Below are 25,549 nucleotides of genomic sequence, written 5' to 3'. Positions count from 1 at the left end.
GGGCATTAAAGTTGTTGTTCTATTCACTAAATCTCCCGAAATCGAGTTTTGACAAGATGGTGATCGAAAGAGCGGGGAAGGCTCGCCGCCGTCCACGTGCCACGCGGCTGAGCGCGAAGCCGCTGAGTGTGTGCCGAGATCGACGGTGGACGCAATCTTGGAAATTAAGAAAGGCCTCATCGAATCGGCGCTGAGGGTATCTAAGGGGAACGTCCATTCGCGCCGCCCTGAGCCCGAAGAACCTTCATTTCACTCATTCTTTCTTTTCGACAGAACAAGACGCGCTGTTTTCAACGATGGACGTCAATGTCGTCGCGGTAATCCTCGTGACCGACGAGACAGGGGTATGCCGTTTAGAGAAGGTCTGTTGAGGCACTATGAAGGAGATGAAAAAGAAGAGAAAGGAATAGCAATTGATCCGGCTTTTACGTCATGGCCAAGCGTGCGAGGATTTCGCGTCAACATGTCGCATTAGTGGTGTTGGAGAGACCACCGGTTCTTTACGCAACTCGACAACCCGTGTGATTGAGGTGCGGTTTTGTTCTCGAAGGGCACGCGAGTGGTGGGTCACAATCACCGTAATGTACCGTCACAGGCAAAGTGCGAAGCCTATGCGCATGCTTCTTGCGAGGAACACTCCACTTTCAAGTTTACCTTTAGCAAGAGCTTAGCCAGATTTTTTTTAGAGGGGGGGGGGGGTTAAATTGTACTTCTTGTATGTTCATGTGGGCATTTGTATGTGTGCTTGTATATATAAGCAAGCAAAATTGAAAAATGCCGGGTGGTTAAAACCTCCCCTTCCCCCCTTGGCTAAGCCAGTGACCTATAGGATTATAAGACACAGATTACTTTCGGGAATGCGCAAAGCGATGCGACACTTTTGCATTACCAAAGTCTAAGGCTGCAGAGTAGAAAGGTTAGGAATTAAGTCTTAGCAACCCCTACTTTAGAAACGACAACGAACTTTAATTTAGGAGGCTTGGAAGAAAAAAATAGCAAAGATTATCGCCATATTTACAGAATGAATAATATTAGAGGAGCTTGAGCGGAGATGATCGAGTAACCCACGAATCCTTCATACACATCTCCTACCATCATATATAGACGTGACAACGTTGTTATACATGCATTACATACACAAAGTTCATTAATTTACATTTAGATGCACTGTACAGGGTGTTTAAAGAAATGTGTGACATATTACTTAAAAATCCCATAATGGAGGTCTCCGCATCTATACCTGCGATATTACCTTTACTTTGGCAGAAGGCATATTCAGATGGGTCAAACAATAATTATGGCAATAATAGAAAAAATAAAATATTTAACTTTTTAACTCTTTCATGCCCAGAACTGCACTTTTGGCGGGAAACAGAGTTTTATTGAATAAATGGCGAAATATTTTGCAAAAAATGACTTTCCCACACCAAAAAAAAAAAAAGTGGCAATTTTAGTTGAAAAGTTATGAGGTGGTGACCTGAGGTGAACACCATATAATATGGGTCTATTGGTCACTTTTAGTGATAGTACAGCTCCCCATTTATATAGTCCTTAACGTTAGCTACTCGTACAACATGCTCTCGTGCACCTTCATCATTGTAAAAACAGTAGATACTTACACATCTACAAGAATATCATGGGTCCACCGTCTAGCGCGCCTTAAAGACGACGTCAGCCAGAAGAAAGCGAGCGTAGCATGTCGAATTGACGCCCAAAGGAAGTAGCATCATCTCTGTCAGATTGCGGAAAGCTTTTGGATATGCACCATCTACAATCCGACAGGTGGGGATCCAGTGCTTCGAGAGGGTAAAAAATGTAAAAAAAGAAATTACTAGGGGTGACCATGCACCATGCTGAAAAGAGTTTACCAGTGGAAATAGCCGATGGAGTGCAATGGGTGAATCAAAATCCTTCCTACGAATATATTCCATACCAACTTGGAAATTTCGGTAAGGTGCCCATCACTGGTAATCACCGCGGAGCAATGCAATCTGGCCAATTTAGCTGACGAAACCAAAACAGACGAACGAAACTGCACATCTACCATTCACTTCGGAAACGTCTTCAGTGACGACATGTTTCCCTCACATTAGGGGAGAAGAAACAGCGAGCGCGAATAAGCGGCCGCGAAGCGAAGTGTCTAGATTGACGGTTGATAACGGTGAGCGAAACAGTGTCGTCATTCAGGAGGTTTTCTAAGTGAACGTTTGGTGCATGGGTTTCGGCATCACCACCTAAATTAGCCAGAATTCACCGCTTCGCTGCGATGGCCAGTGGCCACCTTTCTAAATTTTAAAGTGGCTATGGACTATTTGTAGCAACGACTTCAATTCACCCATTGCAGTTGATTGGCTATTTTCACTGGTTGAAAAGTTAATTGATTTAATTTATATGAGTACTGCCATAATTAATGCTTGTACACTGAAGATGCATGCCTTCTTTCAAAGTAAACAAAAATGCCGGAGGTAGCACGCAGATGCATCCTTTCAGTAATTTTTAAATAATATTGAACACATTTCTTGAAACAACCTATATACATTTTAATGAACTATATACATTATATACACAAGTGATACTCTACGAAGTACAAGAAGGGCGTCCCTCGAAGAGCTCAGGAACTCGTTTTTCTTTAAATATGAATGATTTAACATTGAGATGATATGTCGTGTATATTATATATACAGAAGAGATGTAATTCTACAAAGTACACCACCTGCATGCATGCAGGATGCTCCGCTTTTTTGGTGCAGATGACTGGCATGAACCCCTTGATGTGCATGTTTTCAGTGGTCCACGTTGTCCCTAATCGCGTTAATTATGGAGGCAATCACCAGGCTAATTTTCAAGGGCTGACGTATCGGCCCCCCAAATCGCACCACGAAAGCGCGGACAATTGAGTGTTGGTCCTTTTGGTGCGCCAGCGAACGCTGGCTGTGGTCCAAAGAAGGAAGCAGAGTCGAAGGTTGATAACAATAGCGAAATATATTCTGACATAAGGCAGAACAATCAACTCACAAACAAGCACACTCGGCAGTTATCAAATACAATACGACACCAATCACACGATACCCGAATACACTGAAACAGTGGCGTACCAACTCTTTCGCGAGTGAGTGATGGGGGGGGGGGGGGGGCAAACAACCTACCTCTCTCGTCAGGCGGAATATATATATATATATATATATATATATATATATGTGTGTGTGTGTGTGTGTGTGTGTGTGTGTGTGTGTGTGTGTGTGTGTGTGTGTGTGTGTGTGTGTGTGTGTGTGTGTGTGTGTGTGTGTGTGTGTGTGTGTGTGCGTGCATGCGTGCGCGCGCGCACTTTACTCCACAAGGAGGAAAGTGCCCCTCCTTGCGGTGCCGTGTGAAATCTTTTGCACACATTTCGTCTTTTGGAAGAGCCAGGAACTCTTATCGCGGTAACTGCGCAGTTACTCCGGAAAACTTTTTAGAGTGTATGTACTCGTGTACATCTCTGTGAGCTCATCCTTGCTGTGAGAGAGAGAGAGAGAGAGAGAACTGAGCAGCGCTGCGTATATGTGCTTTTTTTCCCCTGCCAGAGTAGTATTTTGAGCTGTAAAAGACAATTCAAGTTAACTGAAAACTAACTAGCCCGACTTCTAATTAGACCTTCATCATGCGGAAAACCACGGTCTTTTACCTTCTCCCTGGTCCGGTGGGTCAAGCTGCGGGGTAAGCTTAGAAGCTGAGCTTCCCCCTGTATTTGAGTCCACTGCTTTATTATTCACCGCTTTGCAAACTGCTGCCATCGCTCCTAGTTACCGTAAGCAAGGCTGATCAGATTTATCACAGACAAAAGCGCAAACCTTTTTGCGGCGCTTCCAGTTCGGCTGAACTAGAGCATTTAAAAAGATTCGTCACAATCATCGGCTCTCAGCAGCTTCGATAAGACAGCGAGGACGCTATTCATTTTTGATGAAAGAAAACAATTTTCCTGAACCAGCAAATTCTCTGACTGGTCCATAAAACGATTGCTTGTTCCCATTCATAACAAAGCAAGTGCAAGACGATACTGTAGCCAGCTTTGCAACGCTACAGTTCAAAGTGCGAAAGAGTCGCATAGGCAGCCCGCACTGCAAGGAACATTTAAGGACAATCGTCACAGCAGAAATTTAGTTTTACCTTATTAAAACATTCCCTGGTAACATTTTCACTTCGTCGTAACAATATAAATGAGTGAATAATGTGGTGAAGGAAAACTTCGCCTTAGTTGTTGGTTTCCCCTGCGTGCAGCTGACAGTGACCAGTGTCAAAAAAAGGTGGGGGCTCAGCCTCTCCAACTTTTCTCACTGGGGGGAGGGGGCGGCTCGCGCCCTCCTTGCCCCCCCCCCCCGGTTGATACGCCTATGCACTGAAACAACGAGCACAAACACCAACAAGAGCTACAATGCAATTTCATGCATTAACTAACCAAGCACACTTATAGAGTACAATGTCCGTCAAACGTATTAGGTTCAAAGTTCTTGGAACAAAGCTTGAACGCTTCTCTTCAAGGAAACACTCACTCCAAGTCCAGCGCAGGTTGTCATCCCACTGTGTCCGGGGTTTCTTTTCCAAGAATCTCTCGCGTCGTCCACTGACCGCACTTCAATAACAAAATTTCTTTGCTGGTAACGCGTCAGCCACTAACGCGCTCTGACCGCAGAACACGTCTTCGCCCACGGGTAGTAAACACACACTCATCTCCTCCTTGTAAGACAAGCCTTCTCACGTTGGCGGAAAACTCTCATCTTCTGATGCGACTCTCTGTACTGCTGGCTTATATGTGCCCTAGCCACTCGGTTCCCGAAATTTCTAGGCATTTCATCAGTGCGCCACACAGCCAAAGTTGTGGAAGGGGTGGGACCTTTCTGCTAACGTGATGCAACTCTGCAGCATCACGCCCCTTTTCTTTGAGATGTCGCCAGAGATCTCTCGGCGATAGATGCGAAGAGGTTGGACGGCGTGGTGGCGGCGCCTTTGAAGGGGAGAAAAGGCGTGCGTGCGGCGTCTTCTGATGCTTGTTTCTTCGTTCCACTGCATTCTGTCGCCTCCGAACGGCTCCCGGTATTGTCACCGCCACTAGAATTCAAAGCCGCGCGCTTTCTCGAGCGCTCGTTAGTAACACATGCCTCCGTGAAGCAGAACACGTCGGCTGCAGTCAGGATGAGATCATGTTCGATGTCACCAACGTGTGCGTTAAAACACCGCAATGGATAGCAAGGGTGAACCTGGTCGAGTGGTCGAGGTACTCTAGCAGGGCACGAAGGTACCGTTGCGTTAACCTGGGTAACCTGTGCTGCTCAAGACGTCGAATCTCGCCGAGCATATCCTTTCTTGAAACCAGGGTTTTGACAAGATCACACCACTGCTATTCGTTGTAGAGGTGTTGGGACTCTGTTGTTACCAGCACTGGAGACTCGGGAGGAAGACGCCGAGCATGAGTAGATAATTGTATTTGTGGGGTTCTTACGTCCCAAAACCACCATAAGATTATGAGAGACGCCGTAGTGGAGGGCTCCGGAAGTTTCGACCACCTGGGGTTCTTTAACGTGCGCCCAAATCTGAGCACACGGGCCTACAACATTTCTGCCTCCATCGGAAATGCAGCCTCCGCAGCCGGGATTTGATCCCGCGACCTGCGGGTCAGCAGCCGAGTACCTTAGCCACTAGACCACCGCGGCGAGGTGAGCATGAGTAGACTGATGAGGAAAACTGTACAGAGTTTCTTTTTTTACATTATTTAAAAACGAGCATTTTTTGCCACTTGACCAACATCTATAGACAATGATGTCGTCCTTCATCGTGAAGATCTCGTCAAAGGCTCCCGCAGGAGCCCACTGCGGCTGGTTAACTTATCAAAAATCTGTAGCACCTCATAATGCGGCGCTCGTCAAGGAAGAAGAACTGGGCATTTGGCCACGTGGTGGGTGCAGCGCGATAATAAAAAAAATCAGTACGATAACTAAACGATGTCAGGGCTGGATCTTTCTCGTGTTGGCTCCGACAGTTAATGGTGACCCGATAAAGAACACATAGCACCGAACATCCCGAATCAATCCCGCTGGCTCTGCCACCAATCCTACCGGCCCTGACGCCCAAGAAGACGCCAGATCTAGCGGTGCTGCAGTCGCTGCGATTCAACATGTCAACCTGCCACCATTCTGGCCCAACAGCCCCAGCAGATGGTTTCTGCAGGTCGAGGCGCACTTCCGTCTACGGCAAATCACCAACCAACAAACCAGGTACTGGCATATGGTGCACTGCTTACCTCCGGACGTAGCCGACGACTTAGCTGAAATTTTAGCGTCGCCGCACCCGAGCCACCCCTACGACACGTTGAAGGCAGCTATCATTTCCCGTAAGTCTGAGTCCGAACACAGCAGACTCCAACAGTTCATCATAACTACAGAGCTCGGTGACCGTCGCCCATCACAGCTCCTGTGACGCATGCGCCAGCTCTTTGGCGACCCCTCCGCCCCCCAAGAGGAGAAGCTGTTACGTGAGTTGTTCCTCCAGCGCTTACCGCAGAGCATGGTCCCGGTCCTCGTAGCTGCAGGAGATGTCCCAGCAGACACACTCGCTGAAATGGCTGACCGAGTGGCGGACTACTTGCGGGCACATAGCCTCAACGCCGTTACCACACCACCACCGGCCATCGCTGCAGACCCGGCACTCGCGAGCATCGAGAAACGTTTGGGCGCCCTTCTCAGGTGCCTCGATGACTTTTTACCTGCGCATCGTCGATCGTCATCCAGGTTCCAAGTACACAGTCGCCCCTTGACGCCCCAACGTTTTCCGGAACTTCGGCCAACCAACGCGCCGCGGGACGTCTCATCCTCAACCATGTGCTGGTACCACCGCCGAATCGCCCATGCTCCTGGTCGGGATATGCGACGACCGGCCACTGATGGAGGCAAGTGGTACTGGTCGAAAATCATGCCGCCTTTTCTATGTTTCTGATAAGATCACTGGCGCTAGGTTCCTAGTCGACACAGGAGCCCAGGTTAGCGTCATCCCGGCCACGTGTGCAGATCGCCGTCGCAACTAACAGACCTGCCCACTCCGAGCGATCAACAATTCCGCCATTCGCACATACGGCCAACGCACTATTACACTTGACCATGGACTACGCTGTACGTTCTGTCCATATGACGGACCACGCGGGATGCCGTCCTACGGTTTTGTGGCGCTGAACACCACCTCCGACAAGGAACCGACAGCACGGAAGGTGCTTCTTCATCTACGCCGATGAAGCCTTCCTCGTGGTTCCCCTCGATTTCATCCCGTCCAGCGCTACGCGACAACAACGAGGTGGGCGACCTTCCTACCACAACCGACTCCGCGAACGTATCGCAGCGCACACCGCCCGAAGATCGGCCTTTGGTTGGCCGGTTGGCGCCCGTGGACACGTCGGTGAACACGACGACTTCAGCACCTACTGACGCCGGGTGCGACACCCAAACCAGCGGTATACCTGTAACCTGTTCACAGACACCACGTGCGGCCCCATAACCGAACCAGCTGCCGTCTCCCACGCCAGCAGCAAAGCTACTGCCAGCGTGGCAACGACAGCGAATGATGCTCCAGTTATGCCCATGGCGAAGTTACTCGATTGTGACTCCCCAGCTACGTGATAATGTGGCCAGCATGCCATCGCCATCATAAGAGCTCCTGTGGCGGCTGCCATAGGTGGTGGCGTAGCCACATACGTGGCGTGCCAAGGTCTGGTACAGTCCAAGTCTCCTGCGGATCCCGACTTGCTGCCAGCCATCTCTGGAGACAGCGCTGAAGAGCTTGAAACAAATCGGCACTTTCTGCATGACAATCAATGACGCAGTGGTTCCGATCAGTGCTGCTTGAGTCCGGGGCCTTTTTCATCAGCACACGCCAGAGGTGTACCAGCGTTGCTGCCATCCATGTACACCTTGCGCCCGTGCTACCAGCCCGTTGCTGTTCAACGCACTTGTCCGCCGACATGTCTACAGCCCGTCGGAAACCGCAGTGTGCAGCGCAGAGCCTTTCTTCCGGCATGCTGTTTCAAGGACCATCGACCAGCGTGCTCATTCCCGCACCTCATGCAGACAGCGTCAAATTCTCAACAACTCTCGTGCCTACAATGTTCATGCAACACTTGCGACACCTGCCCTCACGAGGCATCATCACGCTCCTCTCCATCCTCACTGAAGCATTATCTGAAAAGCGACCGGTGGTGCCGCCGATGCCCGCAGCCACAAGGGCCTCGGCATGTCGCGTCAATGCTGCCTACAAGATCTGTTTGGCACGCACCTCGCTCAATTCGTGGCTCCCAATGTCACCCACCAGAACTGTTATAAACCCAACGTTTGTTCCCGTTGACAACCTGGACTTCCCAAACGGACACTTTGCGGACTGTCGTTCATGCATATAGTCTCTTTCCATCTTTTTGATTTGTACATATGTTCTCGATCTCGCAGAGCGCTAGGGGGGGGGGGAGCCCTGTAGCACCTCAGAATGCGGCGCTCCTCAATGAAGAAGTGGGCATTGGGCCGTGCTTCGGGTGCAGCACGATAACAAAAAAAACAGTTCGAAAACTGAACGTTGTCAGGGCTGGATCTTTCTCGTGTTAGCTCCAACAAATCTTTTCCCCCTCACCCTTAAATGAGGGAACGGCTTTAAACTTCTGTGTCCAACCACCGCACACACATCACTTTCAACAGTACCACCCACACCCACCCTGGCCAACGCTTTTGACGGGAACGCGGCCACCACAATCTCCCTCTGTCGCCAAGTTGTCTCTTCCTTGGGGTGAGAATGCCGCTGGGTGCTGCATGCGTCCCACACTCGTACTATGCCGCCACTCCACCAATCGCATCAAAGGAACTGCGTTCGTTCCGTGCATTTTGCGGGGTTAACGGTAATTCATGGATGCTGTCACTGCCATCTCTTAAGGAGGCTGGCGCTACCGAAACCATGTCGGTCGCCCGTTGAGCACTTGGCGGCACTGCATCGCAACTGCATGCGCCTCGCTTCCCGGTTGAAAGGACAAAAACCATATTTGGACGGCTGTACAGACCCGCATATCTTCGGCAACCTGTTCGCAAAACTGCGAACACCCCTTTCTGCTTGGCTCCAGCGCCGATTGTAACACCTTGTGTTCGTTGGAAGCCTTGTGGTTGAAGTGCTGGTCCATGCTAGCGTTGGTGAGGTACAAGTTGTCGATGCTGGTACAGCAACAGAGTGTCACGTACCGAGTGTGTATACTGCTGCGTCTTGCTGTACTCGTATACTACCGAAGAGTACATTCCCCCTTGAGACTTGTGCGCCTTTATGGCACTGACTCGCACGATGGTGAAATGCTTGTGTCAGCAGGAAACGCCCGTCTTGCGGTCGAGGGTCAGTGCGACCGTGCGAGATTAGATTGGTATTCAGAACTGTTCTACATCGTAGCCGTTTCGCAAGGCTTCGCTGGCCCGCACCTCTGGGTTCGCTTGAAAGTGAACTCTCTTCGCTTCGGCATCCCAGGATGTCCCCTCAGGGTCTCGGCGGCGAGACCAAGCTGCTGCTGTGTTGCGAGCCCCCTGCGCTGCTACCTTGGCTTTTAAGGTGTTCATGCCGCCGAGTGGTTACGAAAATTTTTAACTGCGGGAACTCCCGGCAAAAAGAAAGGAAGCGCACCTGCCGAGAATGGTGTGTGCCGCGAGTGGTGCACACGACTCTCGGCACGTGCGCCGAGAGCATTTCTGAAATCAACGGAGTAGAGTATACATGCCGCCACCGGACAAGGCGTGAGCATAAGAAGTTTGTCGAGCAAGATCATAATTGTTCAGTTAGTGCCAAACAGATCAGAAACTGGTTTCGCCTGCTCAACTGCGCTGAGCTGCACTCTACGGGGACACAGAAGTACGAATCTTTATTACATCGGCCATTCCGCCATATAAGCTCTTGATCTTTCTTCTTCCCTACGTATTCTTGTACGTCATTTCCTATACAGAAGAGAATTTTCTATTCCTCCTCTCCTTAGTGTAGGGTAGCAAACCAGAAGCTACAATTCTGCTTTACCTCCCTGCCTTTTTGTCGCTTTGTTCTCTTTCTATACGTCACATGCATAAAATATTGCAGAGTAGAAATTTAAGGGGTCGTTTTTATTTCTTAGACACAATATTAATGAGAACTCTATAACAGACAAGAGAGAGATGCAAGAAAAGACAGGAAGGTTAACCAGACGCCCGTCAGGTTTGCTACCCTACATTGGGAGAGGGTTCAAAAGGGGAAAGAGATAGAAGAGAGGGAAGAAAGATTCACATAATCACAGGCCCATTTGGAAAGCAAATGTTATCAGTAGTAATTGTATTGTAAAAGTTTTAAAAAATAAACAAAAAGGTAACTTGCCGTTGCATTGCAGATGTTCAATGTATAAATGCAGATGCTCGTGCAACAAGCAGATTGTTACTTCATGGCTTGGGAGTGTGCCATTGTTGCCAGACTCCTAGGCTAGACCACTTGCGTGTTATAAATCAAAGGTCAGTTTATTTATGAAAACACAACGATCAACTCATGCAACACAAGTTATCGTCGAGAATTGGGTGTCATGACCCCTTCCACCGAAACGTGACAGTTTGGGCTAGTTGGTATGGCACGATGATAGTTATAGCGCGAGAACAGAACGATGACAAAGAGTCTCCTTCTTCGTCTCCTTCTTCGTCTCCTTCTTGTATCTTTGTCATCGTTCTGTTCTCGCGCTATAACTATCGCCCTTCCACCGACAAGGAAGTATACATGCAAGGAAAATTTCACTAACTTTGTCGATCATAAATACATGAACAAATGTATTAAAATCACTAGCAAATCAAATTCTTACAAGCGTACGTAGGCCATTCTTTGCATATATAGCCACACGTTTCACGCGAGGGTGAGAAGAGAATATACTGTAACTCTTAAATGTGATGTACACTTGAAAATTTTCATCAGAGGGCTTGCATAGACATCTTAACCTTGTCTTTAATAAAATAAATATACAAAATAAAATATATGTTTGGCACAAAAGTGCTACAAGACCACACAAAATTTATAAAAAAGTATTTCAAGTTATCATGAGCATACGTATCATACCCACAATGTGTTTTTGTGTGAGGACGACTTGCCGTACAACAATATTGACCTGTGGTTTAAGCACAAGTGGAATATATAATACTCCAAAAATCAACGAGATTTTAAACTATAACACTACCCGAAGCCATTAGAATTCAAACATTTGCTGACTATTGGTTTGTCCCATTCCACGTATGCCTTGTGGAAGTGGTGGAAGCACTCGGGACAGTGAGGCATGTTGCATATAGCAGAAGTACCTTGACTTTCTGCAGAAGGCAAAGCCTAAGTGGCAGCTAGCATACCTTTGTTGCTCTTCTTCGGGAAGTGGCGCCCGCCGTCGAGCGTTTCTCCAGGTACACATGGTGGAACAAATTCTATTTTATGGGCGCAGTGGAAGCATCATTAAATATCTGGTATCATCGCTTTGAGTTCTGTGCCATTTCACTACGAAATATCAACGTCTTGGCAACGCGACTTCGGAACTCGTGCTAGTCGACATTATTCTTCACACCTTTGTCGATCCTCCACGCAATGCTGGTGGTCCCAACTGCTGCGTCTCGAAGGTGAAAAAAATCCTTAAATGGTCTCTCCTGTTCTGGACGTCGTTTATGTACTTTGCAATCAACGAACCTATGAGGAATTCATGAGAAATCCAACCTTATCAAATGCTGAGTGATCACGGAATCTTTATCTGACTAAGGTTGGATGTTCAAAAGAGCACTGATTTCTTCTTTGGAGAGCTCTCACTAACAAGACCTATTAAAAAAGTATCGTTTTCTCCCGCGATCTTCAGAAAAAGGAAACTTTTACACCTTGCCATTGAAGGCTCTCTGGGCACCGCCATAAGCCCCACTGGGCTGCTGGTAATATGCGCGATGCCACCCCCCCCCTCCACCAATGCAGGGCCGAAGCTGTGAAGTCAGTTTTGTACTCCCATGCAACAACCCATAAAGGAGAAGGTGCTCCTCTACGTTAAGAAGGGGTCTATACACATTACTAAACTCCCGCAAAAGCCAACTCAAATGCGCACTTCAAACGTGAGAAAATGCAAAAAACTTTCGGCCAAAGCAAGGCTTTCAGCGGGTACTTTTTTGCTTGGTGGCACTGTAAGTGAGGCTACACGTCATTCCCAGGAATTGTGGAGATCTGAACGTGACACAGGAACAACAGCCTGTCATAACTGAATGGTAAATAGGTGAGAAAAATCACATCTCTTGAAAAAAGCTTGTTATCAAAAACGACTCAGTGCTATACGAAGCAGAGACCCGTGGTAAATTTCGGTAAAATTGCAGTATCGCACTACAAAGAGTGTGGCCTCCCAAAACAATTGAACACCGCCCATGGAAACACATGGGATCCCACTGTTAAGTACTCTGGGAAGCCACGCGGTTTAGGTGCGGCACTGTAACTTTGCCAGACAGTTCATATAAGTCTCTGCTGTATAACCGGAAGTCGTTCTTGATAACTACCTTTATAACTACCTTTTTTCGTCATATATATATATATATATATATATATATATATATATATATATATATATATATATATATATATATATATTGTTACGCATGCCTTGGAAGAAAACGAAGATGGGTGAACATGCTGGCTGCCCCAAGCTGGAGGAAGAAAGAAGACGACGACACTGTGATCATCAACCTGTTGGCCGCTCCGGCGCTTCTCTTCGTGACCAAAATAAACGGCCCCCTTCAGCCGTATACGTCCTGGTCCTCCTTGTGCGTAACAGATTGGTGGAGGTGCTGGGTAAGACAAGCCCAACGACGGGAGCTTCACTACCTGGACTACGCCGCAGCCGTCGCCTTGCCGGACTCCCGCCTGCGCCGATCGTAATGGCCCAAGATCAGCCATCTAACGCTTCAAGGCCAACTCCAATGGGTTCCGTGCCCGACTACCGAGTCCCGCCAACCTTTGGAGGAAAATCGGGAGAGGATGTCGACGCGTGGCTCGTCCAGTACAAGCGAGTCAGCAAGTCCAACGGCTGGGATGCCGCCGCTCAGCTCAGCAATGCGGTCTTTTGTCTTACGGATACTGCGCTCGTGTGGTACGAAAACCACTAGGACACACTGACGACGTGGGACGTTTTTGTTGCAGAGCTGAAAGCGTGTTTCGGCGACTCGAGCGTCAAAAGGAAGCGGGCAGAGCAGACATTGTCTCAACGCGCGCAGCTTCCAGGTGAGACATGTACCACGTATATAGAGGATGTGCTGAAGCTCTGCAAGGTGGTCAATGATCAGATCTCAGAAGACGACAAAGTAGGGCATTTGCTGAAAGGCATAGCCGAAGATGTATATAATTTTCTCATCGGAAAACAGCACCTGAGCTCGGTGTCCGACGTGATTCGGCATTGCCGAACTTTCGAACAGCTGAAAATGCGCAGAATTGCTCCAAAGTTCGGCCGGCTCACAAATGTTACAACGGTTGCCAGCATCGACACGAGCACCTGCCCAGACCTGTCCTCGACGATTCGAGAGATTGTTCGCAAAGAACTTTTTCGCTATAGAGAACAGACGCATTCAGCAGTTGATCACCATTCTGTAAACGACCAACATTCGGTATATGTGCCACGTGAGGCTGTGACTGCGCCGCCGCCTTCCACGACCCCTTGGCAATCGATGGTTAGTGCAGCAGCTGTTGAGTACAGCGCACCCCCACAGCCAAGGAGAGCACCACGCTTGCCAGCTCCTCGCCATGACCGACGCCCCCAGCGTCCGCCTTCTTCGCGACGCCCGGTCTATCCCTATGATATACGGAACGAACCGACCCACTCCGCCAGGGAAGACGATGTTCGATTCATCGACGAACAAAGAGAGTTTCGACCTCTCACAGTTTGCTACTCCTGTGGTGTACCAGGACATATTTCGCGATTTTGCAACCGTTGACGTGTAGCCCCATGGTATGGCTACCCACCACACTTTGCACGGCCTTCCGAACGACTTCGCGATGACCCGCGAGCAACGTACTATGGCCCACCACAATACTTCACACGATCGTCTGATCGACCATACGACGACCCTAAGGCAACACACCTTCTGCCTCGCGACGACTACTGGACACGCAGCTTCTGTAACCACTCCCCTACATCTGACAGGAGCTTGACGCCTCCACCGCCTCGTGTTCCGCGTTCTCCTTCACCACGGCGTCGCAACACGTCTCCTTTGCCACAGGAAAACTAGCAAGCGCGGCCGATGGAGGTGAGGTCGCCGGAGACGTGCTAATATCAGAAATACCTCCTGTGTTGATGCTCAAGAACTAAGTACGTGTTTTTGTTGACGGTGTGCCTGTGATGGCTTTGGTGGATACGGGGGCAACCATTTCGGTCATGAGTGCGTGTTTTAAAGATACCTTGGGGCGGAAGGTTTTATTTAAGTGGAATTAAGCTGCGAAGTTTTGCGGAGTGAGTGGTGAGGCACTGCATCCTGTTGGTGTGTGTCAAGCTGACGTATTTCTCGGAGGCCGCGTTATCCCAACGGAGTTCGTGATTATTCCGCAGGCGACATATGATGTCATTTTGGGTATGGACTTTTTGAGGGAGTGTGGTGCGACTGTCGACTGCCACACAGGGACAATAGTGTTGAGTGATCACGTTCCGCCAGCACTCTTGGAAAACCCTGTGGATGGTGAGACGACATTGTGTGTCTGTGGCGACACTATCATACCACCGTTATCAACCGTTCGTGTACCCGTTGGTTGTAGCGACAGCTATTCCGCCAACTTTGATGCCAACGTAGAACCAGTGTACACCAACTGCATGAAACAGAATGTGTTGATCCCACATTGTGTAGTGTCGATCAGACGTGGACGCGCTGGTTTATGGACTGTAAATTGCTCTACAGAACCCGTGATGTTACCAGATGGTCTAAAGTTAGCCGTCGTGAGTGGACAACAGGAGGCCTTACTGGTGACCGAGCTTAGAGATGCGCCGGAAGAGCGTCGTAGTCACAGTTTTGAAACGGCTCTTCTGTCAATAGTGAATAAGTCGCTGAGCACAAGTGAACGCCGAACATTGGTCAATGTACTTTCGAAGCATGTCTCTGCATTTGACTTTGCGCAGAAAGACAAAGCGCCCCTAATCCCTGCTTCTCGGGCATGTCACACTATCAACACGGGTTTGGCCAATCCGATTAGACAAAAGCCATACCGTGTTTCGCCATCCGAGCGGCGGATTATTAATGAGCAGGTGAATGAAATGATTGAAAACGGTATCATTCAAGAGTCGGTAAGTCCATGGGCAGCTCCAGTAATTCTCGTTTAAAAGAAAGACGGATCCTGGAGATTTTGCGTCGATTATCGGCGATTGAATGCCGTGACAAAAAAAGACGTGTACCCACTTCCACGTATTGATGAAGCCATAGACTGTCTGCATTCGGCCTCTTACTTTTCTTCTGTAGACTTAAGATCGGGCTACTGGCAAATTCCCACGCATCCTGAAGATAAAGAAAAGACAGCCTTTGTAACCCCTGACGGCCTCTTTGAATTCAACGTGATGCCATTTGGACTGTGCAACGCGCCGGCGACGTTCGAGCGATTTATGGACACTGTTCTTCGTGGCTTGAAGTGGAGCATTTTCATGTGCTATCTCGACGACGTCGTCATCTTTGGACGCACCTTCAGTGAACACAATTCACGTCTGGATATTGTACTGACTTGCATAAGAAACACTGACCTTGTTCTTAACTCAAAGAAATGCCACTTCGGAGACCGAAAAACCCTTGTTCTCGGGCACCTAGTCGATCAGGAGGGCATCCGTCCAGATCCCCAGAAGACAGCAGCCGTTGAAACATTCAATGTGCCGCGCTCTGTGAAGGAGCTCCGCAGTTTTTTGGGGCTTTGCTCCTATTTTCGCCGCTTTATACCTAAATTTGCCGATGTCGCGTATCCGCTGACATGTTTGCTACGGAAGAATACTCCCTTCGAGTGGACTCCGGAGTGCGACTCCTCTTTTCGTCAACTGAAGTTCCTCCTGACGTCGCGGCCTGTTCTTCAACACTTCAACCCATCAGCTCCAACCGAACTGCACACAGATGCCAGCGGCATAGGAATTGGTGCCGTCCTAGTTCAACGCTATGGTAACCGCGAGCACGTGATTGCATACGCAAGTCGCTCCTTGAGTAGGCCCGAGCAGAATTACACTGTCACAGAACATGAATGCCTCGCGGTAGTATTTGCGATTCAGCGGTTTCGGTCTTACTTATACGGACGCCCTTTTACAGTCGTCACCGACCACCACTCATTGTGTTGGCTCGTCAACCTTCGGGATCCTTGCGGCCGTCTAGCACGCTGGGCACTTCGGCTCCAAGAGTATAACTTCATAGTCTCGTACAAAAGTGGTCGACGACACGCCGACGCAGATTGCCTTTCGCGCATGCCACTGAGCACTACAGATTGTGACGCCGATGACCTCGATCACCTCGTAGCTTCTGTGTCACCGAAGTTTCCCGCCCTCAGTACTTTCAAAGATTAACAGCGAAAGGACACCAGGCTATCATCACTTTGCACGGCTTCTACGGCATGTCATTTCTGTGTACGCAACGGACTCCTGTATAAGAAGACCTTTTCCAGCACTGGCGCACGTTTCCTCCTGGTAGTGCCAGAAACCCTTCGGACAGCGACTTTAGGTGTGATGCACGACGATCCTACGTCGGGACATTTAGGTTCTGCGCGGACGCTTTACCGTGCTAAGGAACGCTTTTATTGGCCAGGAATGTGACAGTCAGTCGAGGCGTATGTGGCGAGCTGCACACAGTGTCAACGCCACAAACGCCCGTCTACTGCTCCGGCTGGTCTTATACAGCCCTTGCCACCTCCAAGCACACCTTTCCAACAGGTGGGCATTGACCTCATGGGCCCTTTTCCAAAGTCGGCTAAGGGCAATCGCTGGATAATTGTATGTGTCGATTGCCTCACGCGCTACTGCGAGACGGTGGCCATACCTACCGCAACTGCCAGCGACGTCTCTGTGTTCCTGCTGCAGCACGTTATCCTCCGACATGGCCCACCTCACGTGATCATCAGTGATCGTGGGCGACAATTTATGGCAGACATAGTAGAAGAGCTGCTTCGATTGAGTGAGTCCCGCCTTCGTCACTCGTCGCCATACCATCCGCAAACAAATGGGCTCACGGAGCGCACCAACCGAACAATTGTAAACATGCTCTCTATGTATGTGGCATCCGACCACAAGAACTGGGATGACGTGCTACCATTTATAACGTACGCTTTCAACACCCCTAAGCACGAGACAACAGGCTATAGCCCCTTTTTCTTGATGTACGCACGACCGCCACGGCACACACTCGACACAGTTTTGCCATTCTCGGCACACGAGAACCTCTCAGTCACCGAAATCCTCTGCCTTGCAGAAGAGGCGCGTCGTATTGCTCGTCTACGCACTTTGGCATCACAGGAAAAATTGAATGTACGCTATGACGTCCGCCACCGGCCTGTAACTTACCATCCAGGCGACTTAGTGTGGCTGTGGACTCCGGTACGAAGACGCGGGTTATGCCAAAAGTTCTTGGCCACATACGACGGACCGTTTGTCGTTCTCGACAAAATCACGGAAGTCACATACACAATATCTCGCCTCACGAGAAGTGGTAGAAGAGCCGCTAAAATCCAAGCAGTCCATGTCGCTCGACTGAAGTTGTACACACCAAGGTGAATCGATTACCTCGCCCGGCGGGCTTCGTCTGCGAGGGGAGGAATGTTACGCATGCCTTGGAAGAAAACGAAGATGGGTTAACATGCTGGCTGCCCCAAGCTGGAGGAAGAAAGAAGACGACGACACTGCGATCATCAACCTGTTGGCCACTCCGGCGCTTCTCTTCGCGACCAAAATAAACGGCCCCCTTCAGCCGTATACGTCCTGGTCCTCCTTGTGCGTAACAATATATATATATATATATATATATATATATATATATATATATATATATATATATATATATATATATATATATATATATATATATATATATATATATATATATATATATTTCTTTATTATTTGCTATTCAGTTAGAGTAAGCTGCCACTTTGGCTGACAAAAATGGTGGTACGTGCAGATGTCCCCAAATCCTGGTCATGTTCATGCATATTGTCCCCCATGGAGGACACCTGTTCTTTTCATTCTATACAACCAACTGCCAAGAAAAAATTTCAGCAAAAGAAACTGATATTATTCCCTAGTTGCTATTTGCGAAAATATGTTTTATAGTTTAAAAGCGCAACAGCTAGTCAAGCATTTGTTAACAAAATTTAGTGACTTCAAACAAGCCTACTCTCTGTTAGAATCTAGTGCTTCAAGAAATACGAACAACAAGCGCCATCTGTGAAACAAGTTAACGAAATTGGTGAGCCCTCAATTGAAAAACAAATGCCGCCAATGATTTACTGTAAGTAAGTGGATGACTTACGTAGAAGGATAAATATGTGTCCTCAAATGAAGCCCGTATGCATCAGAGGATTAAGGGAAATGTTAGGCTCAGCTGTTAAGAACCTGAAGACGAGGCAGGGTTTCACCATTAATCGATTCGACACGAAAGCGTGAGAGGTGGCGTTCTCAAAATATATTTGCCCATGGCAGCTAAATCAAAGTTTAGAAAGCCAAAAATAGCTGGGTTTACTCTCAGACGTGTTTAAGAAAGAGCGTGAAAAAAAAAACACGAGTACGAAGCACAGAATACCCACAGGTTGTTCGCTTTCTTACAACTGATTTTATTACCAGAAGGTTCAGACACCACTGCCGCTCTACCACCCACTGTGCCGAAGGGTAGCACGGCTGGCATCTGAATCAAGCACATTCAGTCAATTCTGCCACAAGCGACATGCCACGCCTTGGGCGCTATGACCAAATGTCGCCTTAGTAGACGTTCTACGATGTAACCCTTATTTTACGTTTTGAAATTGATTGAATTATTGATATGTGGGGTTTAACGTCCCAAAACTACCATATGATTATGAGATACGCCGTAATTGAGGGCTCCGGAAATTTTGACCACCTGGCGTTCTTTGACGTGCACTCGAATCTGAGCACGGGTCTACAACATTTCCACCTCCGTCGCAAATGCAGCCGCCACAGCCGGGATTTGATCCCGCGACCTGCGGGTCAGCAGCCAAGTACCTTGGTCTAGTCTGCGGGTCAGCAGCCAAGTACCTTGGTCACTAGACCACCACGGCGGGGCTACGTTTTGAAAGAAACGCGCTTGTGGTACTGCTGATATTTTCAACATCCCTATAAGCACTCTTTCACATGAGGAAACTCTTCGACTTCCTCAGATAAACAAAAATTTATCATTTCGCTGGTTATTACGCATAGTGCGTTCCGTAGTCTCGTGAAGATACGTCCCAATTAAGCTTTTACTCCACTAGAAATTAAGCTTCTAGTTCATACAGTGAACCAATGATTTCCAAGTGACGAGCTGTTTTGAAGTTTCAGTTGAATACACGCTTTTTACGCTCCTCCCCCCCCCCCACACTATTGTTTTTTTGGATATCTGTTTTACTGTTTCGTTTGAAGATGCTTTGCTTCACCATAGTTTGTGTTTTGACATTCTCTCTCTCTCTCTCTCTCTCTTGTGTGTAATTTTGCCATCTTTCAATTTATATAAGTTGTAGCAAGCCCCCTTTGCTCAATGCCACATCAGGCTCGGCAATGTACGTTCAAAAATACAAACAAATAAATCAACTCTGTCCATCAGCAAACGCGAAACGATATACATATGGCGACAAATCACCACTTTATATTGAGATTTCCCGCCATGTACGTTCCCTTCCGTTTAAAAGAGCACGTTCAACGGCCTCCAAAGCGTGGACACTTGAGAATGAACGAATTGAAAAAGCGATTGATGGGACTCGACTGAAGTGACCATTTTCCAGTTCACAACTGCTGCTCGTACTGCGACTTCTAGGAAGTTTCTGATAGCTGTTGATAATAGCGAAAGAAATGAGAGAAAGGCGTTTTTATATTGGGAACATCTCCCGTTGAGCTAGCGCTTCTACTACGGCGCCGCCCTACTGCTGTTGTTAGAAACATCCAGTCAAAAAGTTTTCTTTTCTGCCGTTAGATGGCGGCATTAAAATCAAAATTTGTAATACAGAGAGCGCGGCCGAGCAAGTACCTGTTTTCCGAAGCGGGTGATGTACACACTTTGTCATTACGAGGAGATAATTTATCAATTTTCGCAGTGAGTGAGTGAGTGAGTGAGTGAGTGAGTGAGTGAGTGAGTGAGTGAGTGAGTGAGTGAGTGAGTGAGTGAGTGTCTGCGCATTTAGCTAACCCTTGATAGGAAGGCAGGAAGAAGGGAAGGAAGGAAGGAAGGAAGGAAGGAAGGAAGGAAGGAAGGAAGGAAGGAAGGAAGGAAGGAAGGAAGGAAGGAATAAACAAGCGGAAGAAAAGCCAGCTCTTATACCGGCTGGCTACCGTATCCTGCCACTTGATAGGATTTCAATAGGAGGCATGAACACTATTTCAGTGCAACCCATGTAACCTGTATTAAATTCGATTTATCATTCTGCCCTGATAAGTTTCTACTGTTTCTGTATCACTTACGCTGGCCTTTTTTAGAAGTTTTTTCTATATTATAGACTTGTTTTTTTATCGTTACGTCTCCATATCTTGTCGGCTGCCTCCCCCTCCATTTTTTTTTGGTGAAGATAATTTCTTTTCAGCGCACTATAACACGAGTCACTTAACAATATTAAAGTTGCAGAGAAATGTTTTTTATGATAATATTGTTACGTAAAAATGACACCACGCATGTCTATTTAGAATCTATATTGACACTGATGCGTATAGCATCGAGTAAGATGGAGGACAGCACGCACACCCGACAGACCACTTCATCGTTGTCGCCATCTGACCGCTGATGTGTCAGCTACGTAGCAATATTCTAATATCACCTAGTTTCTCTTCTCTTTTATTTTTTCTATTTCTTATTCACCCTTCTTTTTTCTCTCTTCTAATTTTCACTTGCTATGTTGCGAACATTGCAGAGACAAATACACTTTCAAAGCACCTCAGTAGCTTTTGTTTCAATTTATTAATTTTGTCACATATGTATGAAGCGGTCTGCGCTAAGCGTACGAAATAAGAGGAAGACGGATAGAAAGGTTGATTTGATTGATTAATTGATTGATTGATTGGTTGATTGATTGATTGATTGATTTATATGTGGGGTTTAACGTCCCAAAACCACCATATGAATATGAGAGACGCCGTAGTGGAGGGATCCGAAAATTTCGACCAACTGGGGTTCTTTAACGTGCACCGAAATTTGAGCACACGGGACTACATCATTTTCACTTCCATCTAAAATGCAGCCGCCGCAGCCGGGATTCGATCCCGCGACCTGCGGGTCTGCAGCCGAGTACCTTAGCCACTAGACGACCGCGGCGGGGCGTATAGAAAGGTTGAGAAGTGGAGGAAGAAGAGTTGAAATAAAACGTGGATGGCACCCGTCTCTCTGAACATATGTCGTTTAAATGTGTTCTTTCTAAGCGGGAACGCTATAACGTATATTATAACAAGGGCTTCAAATAAAGTGCTATACATTCTGCCTGCGTGCCGTACTCTATACTTAAACGGCCAGTCTTTTTTAAATACGAAGCATTTCTTAGCGAACTTCAGCAACTTTGAGCGTATCTATCTATCTAGCCACCTACGACTTTTAGCTCTCCTGGTCGTTCCACTGATGAAATCGATACCTAAATTGGTATGGCCTAAAGTGACTGTGTGACGAGCATAAGTATACTCATAATATGAAAATCATGTATGCCATGAATGTCATGATTTACATTTATAGGTCTTCTGCTCTTTCGGTGGTTTCGTTCACATGACATGTTGCAAAACTGCTTCGTATGACATGACTTCATGGCGAACACAAGTGACAGACCCTAACGTGAATATTGCGGCATGCATGTTATGTGAGCCTTGAATACACGCCATGGTCATGGAGCGCTCGCGATCCTTTCGATAGCTTCCTATATACCAAATTTGGTATTACGTGACGCGAATGGACGACGAAAGTAAATGACACGTCCAAAGATGATTATCATGACATGCGTGTCATGTAACATGACAACACCCCACGCTCATAATGCGCTCGTGGTTGTTTCGCTACCTTCACATAACGGGACGTCAATAGATTGCGAAGGTATATGACAGGTGCAAACATGATAATCATGACGTGCGTCTCATGTAAGAACATGACAACATCCACGCTCGTAACGCGCTCGCGACTGTTTCACTAGCTTCACATATACCAAATTTCGTATTACGGAACGTGAATGGATGACTAAGGTATGTGACTGGTGCAAACATGATAATCTTGAGATGCGTGTCTTGTAAATACATCGCTACATGCCACGCTTATGATGCGCTCGCGGCTGTTTCGCTAGCTTCAAATATACCACATTTGGTATTACGGGACGTGAATAGATGACTAAGGAATGTGACTGGTGCAAACATGTTAATCATGAGATGCGTGTCTTGTAAATACATCGCTACATGCCACGCTCATGATGCGCTCGCGGCTGTTCCACTAGCTTCTCATATACCACATTTGGTATCCCGTGACGTGAATAGACAACGAAAGTAAACAACACGTCTAAACATGATAATAATGGCATGCGTGTCATGTAAAAAAGCATGACTATATGCTACGATTATAAAACGCTCGTGGCCGTTTCACTGGCTCCACATAAATCATAAATCAAATTTAGTACCGCGTGACGTGAATAGGCGACAAAGGTAAAGGACACGTCCAAACATAATAATCATGACATGGAATTCATGTACAGCATAATTTATGTCCACCCCGTAACGTTGTGCTGATTTTAAAGTGACATTGGAACCTTCTTTATTCGGGCTTCGCATATCATCAGTTCTCCCAGTACGTGGAATCTGACAATGCATATATATATATATATATATATATATATATATATATATATATATATATATATATATATATATATTGTTGTGACTGGCGCCGGTGCTGACGAGGGAGCGGCGCTCTTTGGATCTTCAAACAAGTAGCCGACAGGCCGGCTGCCTATGACCGCCAGGCATTGTCCCTCCTAGCCGGAGGTTGAGACGTCGTGTCGCCACGACGCCGAAAGCCATTCGAGAGAGGACAACAAGTACAGCATCTTCCTTGGAAGAGACCGCGGCGGCCACCGCAAATCGCCCCACTAATTAAGCGAGCAGTTCGGCGGACCCTTTGAAGTATGCTGTCATGAGTTTGGGACCCCTCGACCAGTGGCACACACATGACGAGGAAGAACCCCGCTGCCGCCACCTTGGACTGCAGAGTCACACCTCAATATTGGACGTTCACGTGGGCCGTGCATGCTCGCCCCCCTTGCCCGTTGTGTGTGATCTGTGATTGGACAGTACCATCTGCACGTGTTCCCTGATCTAGGGATCTGGGGAGCACATACCCTTTTTAATGAGCCACCCGGCTCATTCGAAAGAGTGCCATGTAGGGGAACGCCATATACGAAAGCGCTATGTAGAGAAACGCCAGATTCAAGAGCTCACCATGTAAGAAAGAGCTCGTCATGTACGAGAGCTCACTATGTACATAATGTAAATAAATCCTCTTCAAGTCTCTCTTCCTCCTGCCTCGACAACTTCATCCCAGACCTCCGGTGCCTGTAAAACCTGGTATATATATATATGTGGTTACGATGCTAAAAACATATGACCGTGGTTTATTTCGACGTTTCGGCCTAGAGTCTGGCCTTCATCAGGAATCCTGATGAAGGCCGGACTCTAGGCCGAAATGTCGAAATAAACCACGTTGTGACCGCTCACGGAGGATCTACTGGACTATATGCAACGCTACGGCCACTCAACCACCATGCCTGCCTATATATATATATATATATATATATATATATATATATATATATATATATATATATATATATATATATATATATATATATATATATATATATATATATATATATATATATATATAATCTTTTTTACTCATAATATGAATAATTTTTATTTTACTGTTCTTCACCTGACTCTAAAATTCAAAATTGCGGATACATAGCATAATCGAGGAGGGGAACGTAAAGCAGTAGATGTATATGAGCAGGGCGCACGTTATTGCCACGTTCTATTTCCCAAGTTTTGTTATCGTCCCAAAACACTACACAATTCTCAGCGCAAACTACTCCTGCAGTTTTCGAGAAGCTTCCGGACTGTAGTATAGATCGTTTCGATAAGATCACGTCTACTCTGCGAACTATACAGATTATTCTGGAACCTACGCCACCATCAGCGATAACGCTAGAACATTCGACGGCAATAGTATAAATGCCGACGCGCCTCGCCGCTTGTCAGTTGTTGATTGACGGCCGACGCTCCGTTCACTGCTATCTGTGCAACACTGCTACTGTAATCGAACTTTCCGTTTACCGGGCACAGGTTCGCCAAATAAAAAGTTAAATCCCAACATAAAGTCTCCTGTCTTCGGCCACGTCACGACCCCGTGACATCTAGGGGAGGTGCTGCTTCGTTCATGTACCGGACGCCCCCGTCAAGCCGTGAACCCAGCCCACGTCGCGGAGAAGACAGCGACGCCAACCAGGAGCAGCGAACAAGCCGCCGACAGCAAGGGCTGCCACCGGAGTACGGGCTTCTACAAGACAAGGCGCGGAAGACCAAGGCCATGACCGCGACTGCAGCGACAATGATAACCGCAGTGTCCCAGCCAACGATGGTCATGCATCAACCCAGGGAACCACCAATTTTCTATGGTTCATCGTTCAAAGACCCGAGTGTCCTGGCTAGAAACATATGACCGTGTGGCCGCCCTCAACCACTGGGACCACGACGAAAAGCTCCGTTGTGTGTTCTTCTATTAAGAAGATACCGTAAAGACCTGGCTCGAAAATCGGGAGTCCACGCTCCGAATGTGGCATGTTTTCTGTGGCGCATTCCTGCAAACGTTCGCGAGCGTCACTCGCAAAGAGAGGGCCGCTGCTTTATTAGAGACCCGGGTTCAGCTACCAAATGAAAATATCGTCGTTTTCACAGAAGAAATGACCCGACTATTCCATCACGCTGACCCAGACACGCCTGAGGAGAAAAAAGTTCGTTTCCTCATGCGAGGGGTCAAACAGTAGCTCTTCGCGGGACTGATGAGAAATCCACCGAACACCGTCCAAGAATTTTTAGCCGAAGCGACCACCATCGAAAAGACCTTGGCCATGCGCACCAGAGTGTATAATCGTCACCTCACTCCAAAATGCGCTGCTGCTCAAGCCAGTAACTCCGAAGACCTGCGTGAAACAATTCGAGCGATCGTGCGGGAAGAGCTGCGCAAGCTGTTGCCTGTGGCGCAGCCTCAAGTGGATTCGATCGCCGACATTGTGCGAGAAGTTCGGCAATCGCTTCGAATTCCCCAAGCACCGTGGCCCGAGCCGGAAGCTATGAGCT

At 47.6% G+C, this 25,549-nt stretch overlaps 1 protein-coding gene across 1 annotated transcript in view; it reads right to left on the bottom strand.

The window, feature by feature from the left end:
- The window catches only part of LOC119175439 (uncharacterized), a 196,527-nt gene that overhangs the window by 143,312 nt on the left and 27,666 nt on the right, over nt 1–25,549 (bottom strand). The gene's annotated exons all lie outside the window — the stretch shown is intronic.

Source organism: Rhipicephalus microplus, chromosome X (genome assembly GCF_043290135.1).
Source record: "Rhipicephalus microplus isolate Deutch F79 chromosome X, USDA_Rmic, whole genome shotgun sequence".
In the NCBI taxonomy this organism is placed as follows: domain Eukaryota; kingdom Metazoa; phylum Arthropoda; class Arachnida; order Ixodida; family Ixodidae; genus Rhipicephalus; species Rhipicephalus microplus.
The sequence above is the reverse complement of the archived record's forward strand: the minus strand, read 5'-3'. Positions and strand labels throughout refer to the sequence as shown.